The 9,225-nt window shown below is 40.5% G+C and overlaps 1 protein-coding gene and 1 pseudogene across 1 annotated transcript in view; both read left to right on the forward strand.

The window, feature by feature from the left end:
* The window catches only part of Hltf (helicase like transcription factor), a 177,718-nt gene that overhangs the window by 146,748 nt on the left and 21,745 nt on the right, over nucleotides 1–9,225 (forward strand). The window lies entirely within an intron of this gene.
* Nucleotides 8,158–8,604, forward strand: LOC105741905 (annotated as a pseudogene).

The raw sequence follows: 9,225 nt of genomic DNA on the forward strand, positions 1-9,225 counted from the left end.
AAAGCAGGACCTGTGCAACAAGAGTTGTAGCTTTTTGGTCTGAGAAGGTCAGTGAAATGCCCTCAGGATTTATCCTGAGATCCTGTACCTCACATTGTAGAACCTTTGTCAGTGTCAGCCATGTGGATGAGTCACGGCCAATGCTTGGCCAATGAGTTGTTGTAGTTACACCCTTAGCAGGTACTGAAGTTCAGGTGCAGATCTACAAAGTTTGGATTTATCCAGCTATGCCTGGTTTGGGTCTGGCTTCTGTGCTCAGCTCCTTCCTGCTGCTGCCCTTGGGGGTGAACCTGTTTTGCCCCTCTGGCAAGATTTTCTGCTCCTGGACTAGCTGGGTGGTTCTATCCTCTACACTCTCTGCATGGATTGCAGCTGCAGGGTTTCACCCCAGGTCTGTATGCCTGGCCTGAGCTGAGCCTGGAGGGGACAAGGTGGAGTAGGGGGGAGAGGCAGCTCTCCCACACACTCACCGGGCCTGGGCTAGGACTGGGTCTGGGGATTCCTGAAACGCGGCAGAAATTCCTACTGGCCAGGCTGGGTGGGGGAGGTGCTGTGGATTGGTGGGGCAGGGCATCCTAAGGGAGTGTAAGAGGGTCTCACCCACGCTGCACCTGGGCTGGGACCAGTACTAGGTCTCGCCGGTGCAGGGTTGCTGGAAGGTCTCCAACACACTCACAGGGCCTGGGCTAGGACTGGTTCTGGTTGTTCCCGGATAGGGGCTGAAATTCGTACTCGGTGGGCGGGGTGGGGGCGGTGCTGCGGAGTGGTGGAGGGCGTCCCAAGGGGTGGAAGAGGGTCTCACCCACTCAGCGCCTGGGCTGGGACCAGTAGTAGGTCCCTCCGGCACAGGGTAGCTGGGAGCTCTCCTGTTACTTCACTTTTTAAAGGTTTCTTTGATATTGTTTTTTTTTGTTTTTTTTTTAATAAGTACATGTTTGTAATACATAATGACCACTTTCCTTCTGGAAGTTGATACATGTATATAACGTATCTTAATTCTTTTTTTTTTTTTTTTTAATAAGTACATGTTTGTAATACATAATGACCACTTTCCTTCTGGAAGTTGATACATGTATATAACGTATCTTAATTCTTTTTTTTTTTTTTTTTAATAAGTACATGTTTGTAATACATAATGACCACTTTCCTTCTGGAAGTTGATACATGTATATAACGTATCTTAATTCTTTTTTTTTTTTTTTTTAATAAGTACATGTTTGTAATACATAATGACCACTTTCCTTCTGGAAGTTGATACATGTATATAACGTATCTTAATTCTTTTTTTTTTTTTTTTTAATCCCTCTGCCCTTTCCTCCCTCTCCACTCTCTTCATATTTTGGTTCCCTTCCCATATGTGAGAGATCTATCTTATTTTCCAGTATCCTTTTATTTTGCTCTATTTTTGTGTCCCACATAAGAGAAACTATGTGATAGTTAAGCTTCTGTATCTCATTTATTTCACATGGCATTATGGTCTCAAAGTGCATCCATTTTCCTACAAATGACTCAAATTCATGTTCTTTGGGCAGAGTAGTATACCATAGTATATAAATACCATATTTTCTTTATTCATCTGTTGATGGACATATAGTACTTCCAGGATACAGCTATTGTGTATTGTGCTGCTACAAATAAAGGTATATGCTGTAATACAATGTCTTTAACTCATTTTGGAAGATACTTAGAAGGGGAATAGTTGAAGCAGATGAAATTTCTTGTTTTAATTTTTTGAGGATTCTCCGCACCAATTTCCTTGGTTATACTAGTTTACATTTCCTTCAACCATGTAGGAGGGTTCTTTTTCCCCTTAGGAGCTGTAGTATTTCTGATTACTTAATTTCTTGGTGATAGCCGTTCATTTTGGAGTAAGGTGGAATCTCAGTGTTTTAATTTTCATTTCTCTAATGACCCGAAATTTTGAACATTTTTTCATTTATTTATTTATTTTTTTATTGAGAAATAAATACGAATGAGACTGTTTCACAGCTGATTAATAGGACAGTTTTGATAATCAGTACATTGTATATTGTTATCTTCTTAGTGGTTATCCATAGCACAAGAAGCAGACAGGATATTCTGTCCAAACACTGTTAGTACATCTCTCTCTTCTCATTGAATTAAGTGAAAGTAGCTATAAACCTATCCTTATTATTTTGTATATATAAATACAAAATGATCTTTCCTTTGTATCTTTTTTTTTTTTGTCGTGTCAGAGGTGAATATTCTCTTGGCATCTAAATACTATAGGTATTTGAATTTAATTAAGCAATCTAACACTGTCTAGCAGTCTATAATATTAGTGGGTTATCTTCAGAAGTTATTGACTTGAGCCTTTTATAGCTCATCGTAGTAATATGGATTTACTTTATATACCTCGTTTTTATACTTTTCTGCTGGATGGTTAAGACCGAGATATAGCAAGACCTATAGAACAAGAAATGTAACTTTTGTATCTGATAAGGTCAGCCAAGTACTCTTAGGATTTATCCTGTAGCCCTGTACCGCCCTTTGTACATCATTTTGTCAGTGTCAGACATGAGAATGAGTCACTGCCATTGCTTGACCATTCATGTATTTATTGACCATTGTGTTTCTTCTGAGAAATACCTGTGTATGACTGCTTCACGTAGTTATCTTCCAGGTGTTGCTGTGAGTCTGCTGGAAGATCCTACCTCTTCAATTTGTTGGGGATGAGAAGTTGCTGCCTGTTTGGCCCATCCCCTAATTCATTGTTACTGACCCACAGTATATTCTGTGGCCTTTAGAGATTGAGACCCTCAATCTCAGGTTTATAATCCCAGGAAAAACAGTTATTTAGAAAAATTATGTCACTTTTGGCTATATGGGACTAATGACAATAACATAAAACACGGCATAGAAAAATGACAAATGAGGTAACCATAAATTTGCCATCTTTAAACCAATGAACTAGATTTGTGGTTATGTAACAAAATTAAAACCAAAAATTTAGTGCAGTACACAAGACCTTAATATGTTAGTTTTACCCTCAGGAGTGAAAATTTTAAAGTGGGTTAGAGAGAAAGTAGAGATGTGGAAGAGGAGGATGAGATTAGAAGTAAGGCTAGAGGACAAAGGGGAATCAGGCTAACTTTGGGAAACTGCTTTAGAAGACTGGAGGGAGAGAAAAATGAGCTAAAAAGAACAGAACAGAACCACAAAGAGGCTAGAAACCACACTCACACATATAAAAACAAGATCAAACAATGGAGAAAACAAAACAGTAACAACAAAAACAATGAGAGAAGAAAAGAAAAAAGTCCACTTCCAGGTTTGTCTTTGCTGTCACTGTTAGTGCGTAGGACAGCATTGCGATCCATGCTGATTTATCCCAGCAAGCCAGTAGTAGCTTTTCAGTGGGGTAATGGTCTCAGTGAGCCTGTATCTTCTTGTCACCTGCACCCCTCATCTCACCCACCAGGGGTCTGAGCCCAGCTGGTAGCTGCTAGATGGAGCTGTAGCAGTTCTGAGCTCAACTCCCTTCAAAATGGTTCCCAGCCAGTTGCCATCTCACACAGGATGACTGAGCCCCTGGTCCAACTACTGCTCCCTTCCAGTGCTACATCTCTCTGTAGAGGCTTCTGGGGTTGCCAGCATTTGCCATTTGATCCACTCCTCTCACAGGGTGTCCCATCTCAGGGAGAAGGTGCTGCCAAGCTACCTGCTTCCTGAAGTTTCTCTGCACTCTCTCAGTGGGCTTCAGTTCAAGTCTCAGAGCCTTCCTGGGTATATAGGACTCACTTCTCTCCTTCACATCTTCCCCACTTTTCTATATTCCAGTGTCTCTTGGAGAGGCTCTTTCTCTGTTTACCACTCTGCCATCTTGCTAGAATTTTCTCATTTAGCTTTTTAATAGTATCTTTTTAGAAGTTCTCTGATGGCTTTGAATATTATGTCTGTTATCTGTTTAGTTATATCTGCTTAACTACCTTATTAACTATCACATACCTTATTAACCTGTTTTTAATCTCAGTTATCTATTTAAGTAGATCTGCTTTGTGGTTTTTCTTTTACTTCTTACTAGTGGATCCCCTTTGGGGATTTTGGAGTTTGCGGAAGTAATTTGTTGCAGTGTTGTCTCATGTTTCTATTGTTTTTGTTTGTTTGTTTTGTAGTTTAGATTATGGGCTTTATTGGTAGAGATTTCTTTGTCAGTCTGCTTTTCAGTGATGGACTGTGGGTGTGGCTAATGATAGCCCTTTGCCTCTGTCTCAACATCAGACCACCTGTTAATTTAGGGGGGGATGATATAATGTAATTGATCCAGTACCCAGTTTTCCAGGAATGGGTTTTCCAGGAATGGACTGCAGTATTGTTAATGTCAGAAAGGTATTCAGATTTTGGCATATAAACAAAACCTATTAACAGCAACAGTTATGGGACCCTGGTAATATCAAGTAAATCAACAACAGTAATATCCAAGACAAACTGGATATTAACCATAAGTACCAATAATGTACCACTGTTAACTTAGAAAATAAATCTATAATTACAGTATAAACACTAAACAAAATGTTGATACATAGCAAATACCTAACTGGTACAACCATACCCTTATTAATGATGAATGAATTTCAACAGTATAGAGTTGAACTATTTAACATAGAGTGAGCTGTTGAAATAACAATAAAACTTGATTGTAATGCTGTTACAGGATAGTGATAGTCAAATTTTTAGAGTTTTAAATATGAACAACCTTCTGTAGCCATTGGTTTACCATCAGTGATATAGAGGGTTAGGACTGGGAACATGCAAGAAAAATTTTTAAATTTAAACACTGAGTAATATGGAGGAGAAGAAAAGTGAAACATGATGCATTCTATAAAGGAGTAGAAGGATATTTATAGAATTAAAGGTACGAAACCAAACAAGAAATAGAAGATAAAAAAGAACAATAATGTGGAGAGTAAGAAAAGAGAAGATTAAATAGAAATAAAGAAAGGTAAAAGATTAAAAGAAAATAAAGGAATGGTCAGATGGACCATTTGACAGGAATGACTGGAGAAAGCAAGATGGCAGACTTGGGACACTAGGAGGAAAGTCTCATACTACAATAGGGATGTTGGAAATTACTATTATGGACAAGACACTCAGTGAAGCCTCACCAAATCGACATGACTCACAATTTGCTGCTCAACTATGGTCTTTACCAAGTGATGGAAATCTATTGCCCCCACAATGCCATTGCTGAGATGATCAAATACCACAGTGGTAACTTTGTTAGGATCTTGTGCTCTACCCATTCAGATAACATGTCTGAGTACAGCAAGCAGATGCAGAGATTTAACATTGATGAGGACTGTCCAGGATTTGATGGCCTTTTCATGTTTTGTCAATTGTCTGCTGGTATCTCTGTGGGTTCATATCTGGGGTCCAAGTGCTGTGAAACTTAATTAGCAGAAAATGTACATTGCTGTGAAAAGGCTGGGGGCCTGTACCATGCAAAAAAGTCTGAGGCATCTGGCCTTTGTTATATCAGTGATACTATCTTGGCTATCTTGGACCTGCTAAAGTATCACCAGAAGGTGCTATACATTGACATTGATATTCACCATGGTTGTAGCATGGAAGAGGCTTTCTATACCACAGACTGAGTTATGACTGAGTCGTTTCACAAATTTGGAGTGTACTTCCCAGAAACTGGATATTTACAGGATATTGGGACTGACAAAAGCAAATATGCTGTTAAATACCCACTCTGAGAAGGAATTGATGGTGAATCCTTTGAAGCCATTTTCAAGCCAGTGATATCCAAAGAAAAGGAGATATCCCAACCTAGTTAGTCTTACAATGTGGTTTAGACTCCCTCTCTGGGGATTGATTAGGTTACTCTTTTTAACATTTATTTATGTATTTATTTACTTGTTTGATAGGGTCTCACAATGCAGTTCAAACTCATAGTGATCCTTCTGTCTCAGCTTCCCCAGCATTGGGATTATAGGTGTGTGCCACTGTGCCCGCTTTCGGGGCTGGCACGGCTTGCGGTCCTGGGGATTGAACTCAGGTCCATGTGCTTTGCCAGCCAGGTACTTAGACTGCTGAGCTATCTTCACAGCCCCATGGCTGAGTTGCTTTAATCTGACCATCAAATAGTATGCCATGTGTGTCAATTTGTCTGAAACTTCAATTTGCCTATGTTGATTTTGGAAGGAGGTGGTTACACCAGAAAACACCTGTGGCTGTAACACAAAGATCCCTAGTGAACTTCCATCCAGTGGCTACTTTGAATACTCTGGATCAGATTTCAAGCTTCATATCAGTTCTTCCAATATTACTAAGCAGAATACTAATGAGTAGCTGGAGAAGATCAAACAGTTGCTCTTTGAGAATCTGAGAATTCCGCCCCATGCATCTAGGGTCCCCCAAATGCAGGAAATTCCTAAGGATGCAATGCTTGAGGAGAGTGGCAATTAAGATGAACAAGACTCTGACAAGTGCATCTCAGTCTGTTCTTCTGGCAAACTGCCTATGAGAAAGAGTTTTCTGTCTTGGATGAGGAGGGAGAAGGTGGCTTTCAGAACTCTTCTAACTTCAAGAGAACTGAGAGAATCAAAACAGAAAATGAGAATGAGAAAGACCCAGAAAAGAAGAAAGTGGTTGTAGAAGCGGAGAAAACCAAGGAAGAGAAGCCAGAGGCCAGAGGGGTCAAAGAGGACCTAAGTAGACTTTTCCAGCTCAGGCCTTTTGCCATATTTTCTACCTTTCTCTTTTAATCCTTCAGATTTTATATTTTCTATTTCTCTGTATGTTTATATAAAATAGATTAACTATCAATGTTTTTAGGGACTAGAGTGGATCTAGGGCCCTTGAGTGCATGGCATCTGTGCTGAGGGAAGTCTTAGCAGCTGCCTTGCTTCCCATCCTACCCCAAGTCTTAGTTTTAAATCATAAAGGGTACAGATGTAGATGGAAGTGGTACAGCTGTAAGATGAAATCTCAACATGCTTAGGACTGCTTAGTAGCTTTGGAAATGTGTTCCTGTTAAGTGTTCCAGAAGTCATGGCTTTGTCTGCAATTCTTCAGGCTCTTAATGTAACATCAGCCATTTTTAAAAGTTTGGTTTCATTCTCATGCCTTTACACTGGCCCCAAGTGAACTAAGAAATTCACATTGTTGTGTTTTCCTGCCAGTTCTGCAGGTGGAGGTTGGTAATCTAACTTCCATTTTTTCAGATACTGTTTCATTTTTGTACAACTCTGTAATAGAATGACATATTTATAAAAGAAAAAGGAAAAAAGGATGAAGAAAAATTCCTCAAACCCAAATAAACTAGTAAAGAAAGTGGGAAAAGGGAAGAAGACAAAAGAGAAAGTACAGAAACAGAAAAAAACCTTTTTCTGTAATTTTGAATGAATCCTTCCAGAACGTGCATTGCTGTTTTTCTTTGCCTAGCCGTATTTATGGGCTAAGGGTTTGTGAGGTATGCACTATTCCAGTGGCCCTCTGTTTACCCTAGGCTGTGGTAGTGTTCATGCTGAGATGTGTTCTTGCTCACAGTGGTAGATAGGTAAGGCAGTCAGATCTCAGATCTGTGCTGGATGTTTTCACGCCAGGAATTTCTGAGCGCACCTCAAGCCAGGCCTAGCTTCTCACCGAAGGTAACGGCTCTTATGTCCTTCCTGGACTGAGCTTAAACTTCTCACCTGATCTCTTTCTAGGCTGCTCCCTCTCTGTGGCTCTTTGTCACCCTTTAAATATGGAAAGGTAAAACTGGAAGCCCTGAATTGAAGTTATTTTTTTAGTTGGTCTGAGTTATACATTGAAACGATCCCTTCCTGGAATGACCCTAATTAAATTAGGCTGGTGGAATCCCTCTCAGGACGTTGCCTGTCCTGTAGAAAGTGTCCTTTCAGAGCAAACCCCATACTGCTTCTGCAGTTCACAAGATTGTCTCTACCTTAAGACCCTTAATCACTTATGCAAAGAGCTTTTCTTTTTCTTATCAGGTAGCATTTATAGTTTCTAGGGATGAGGACCTAATTTTTTTTTTTTTTTTTTTTTTGAAGGGGCTTGCATTTTGCAAATTGCTACTGATAACAAAAAAATACTGTAAAGTGTAAACTTAGGTGTCGCTGAGGTAGGTCCAGAGCAGCTGCCCAAGCGGCCAGACGGAGCAGTCACAGTTGCTTCTGCACCATGACTGAGAGCAACTAGGACACCGTGATTGTGCTGTGCAAGAAGGGCCCCACAGCTGTGCAGGCCAAGTCCAAGCAGACCATCTTAGCAGCTTAGAGAGGAGATGAAGATGTGGAGACCTCCAGGAAATGGGCTGCCGGGCAGAACAAGCAGCACTTGATCACCAAGAACACAGCCAAACTGGACCAGGAGATGAAGGAGCTGCATCATAACCAGGTGACCCTGGAAGTGGGAAAAATGATCCAGCAGGGCAGGCAGAGTAAGGGGCTGATGCAGAAGGACCTGCCCACGAAAATCAGCCAGAAGCCACAAGTCATTGCAGACTATGAGAGTGGATGGGCCATTCCAAATAACCAGGTTCTGGGCAGAATCTGAGAGAGCTATTAGCCTCAATCTCAGGAGCAAGCACATTGGAAACCCATTGAGAAGGGCCCGCGGGCGAAATGAGCACAAAGCCTCAAAACAGCACCTTCTGACTGAGTCATCCTGCTGGGCTCCCTGAGGCCAGCACTGATGAGGCCGCCACACAGCCCTGTGGAACATGGGTCAGGCCAGCAGCTGACCCACCCTGTTGTTAAAGAAACCTTGTGAAGTCTGAAAAAAAATATAAATGTAAGGTGGTATATATGAGCATAGTCTCCTGGCCTACTAAGTGACATCAGAGCATTAGACAAAAGACATGTATGTTCTAATCCCTTCTCTACCATTATAAGTTTGTGTGAATTTGGACAAACTACTTGTCATGCTAGATCCTCAATTTCATCATCTCTATGTTAGACATAGCACTAATGTCAAAGGTTGATTTCACATAAAAATTAGTTTTTATAATAACCTTGTGATAGTACAGAAGGAATTCCTGCTGAGGACTCAAGAAAACTTGGTTCTAGTGCTTGCAGGTCCATTTTGAGCAAATCACACTTTGTTTCCTTTTGTAAATTACAGAAGGAGTAAACCTAAAGTGTTTATCCCCAAATCCTTCTGGAAACAACACAAAAGGAGGACCTAGATGATTCTTCTTTTTTTTTTCTCCATAATTTTATTGAGAAACAAATACCAATGAGACAGTTT

This window comes from Octodon degus, unplaced genomic scaffold, assembly GCF_000260255.1.
Source record: "Octodon degus isolate 3935 unplaced genomic scaffold, OctDeg1.0 scaffold00028, whole genome shotgun sequence".
Classification (NCBI taxonomy): domain Eukaryota; kingdom Metazoa; phylum Chordata; class Mammalia; order Rodentia; family Octodontidae; genus Octodon; species Octodon degus.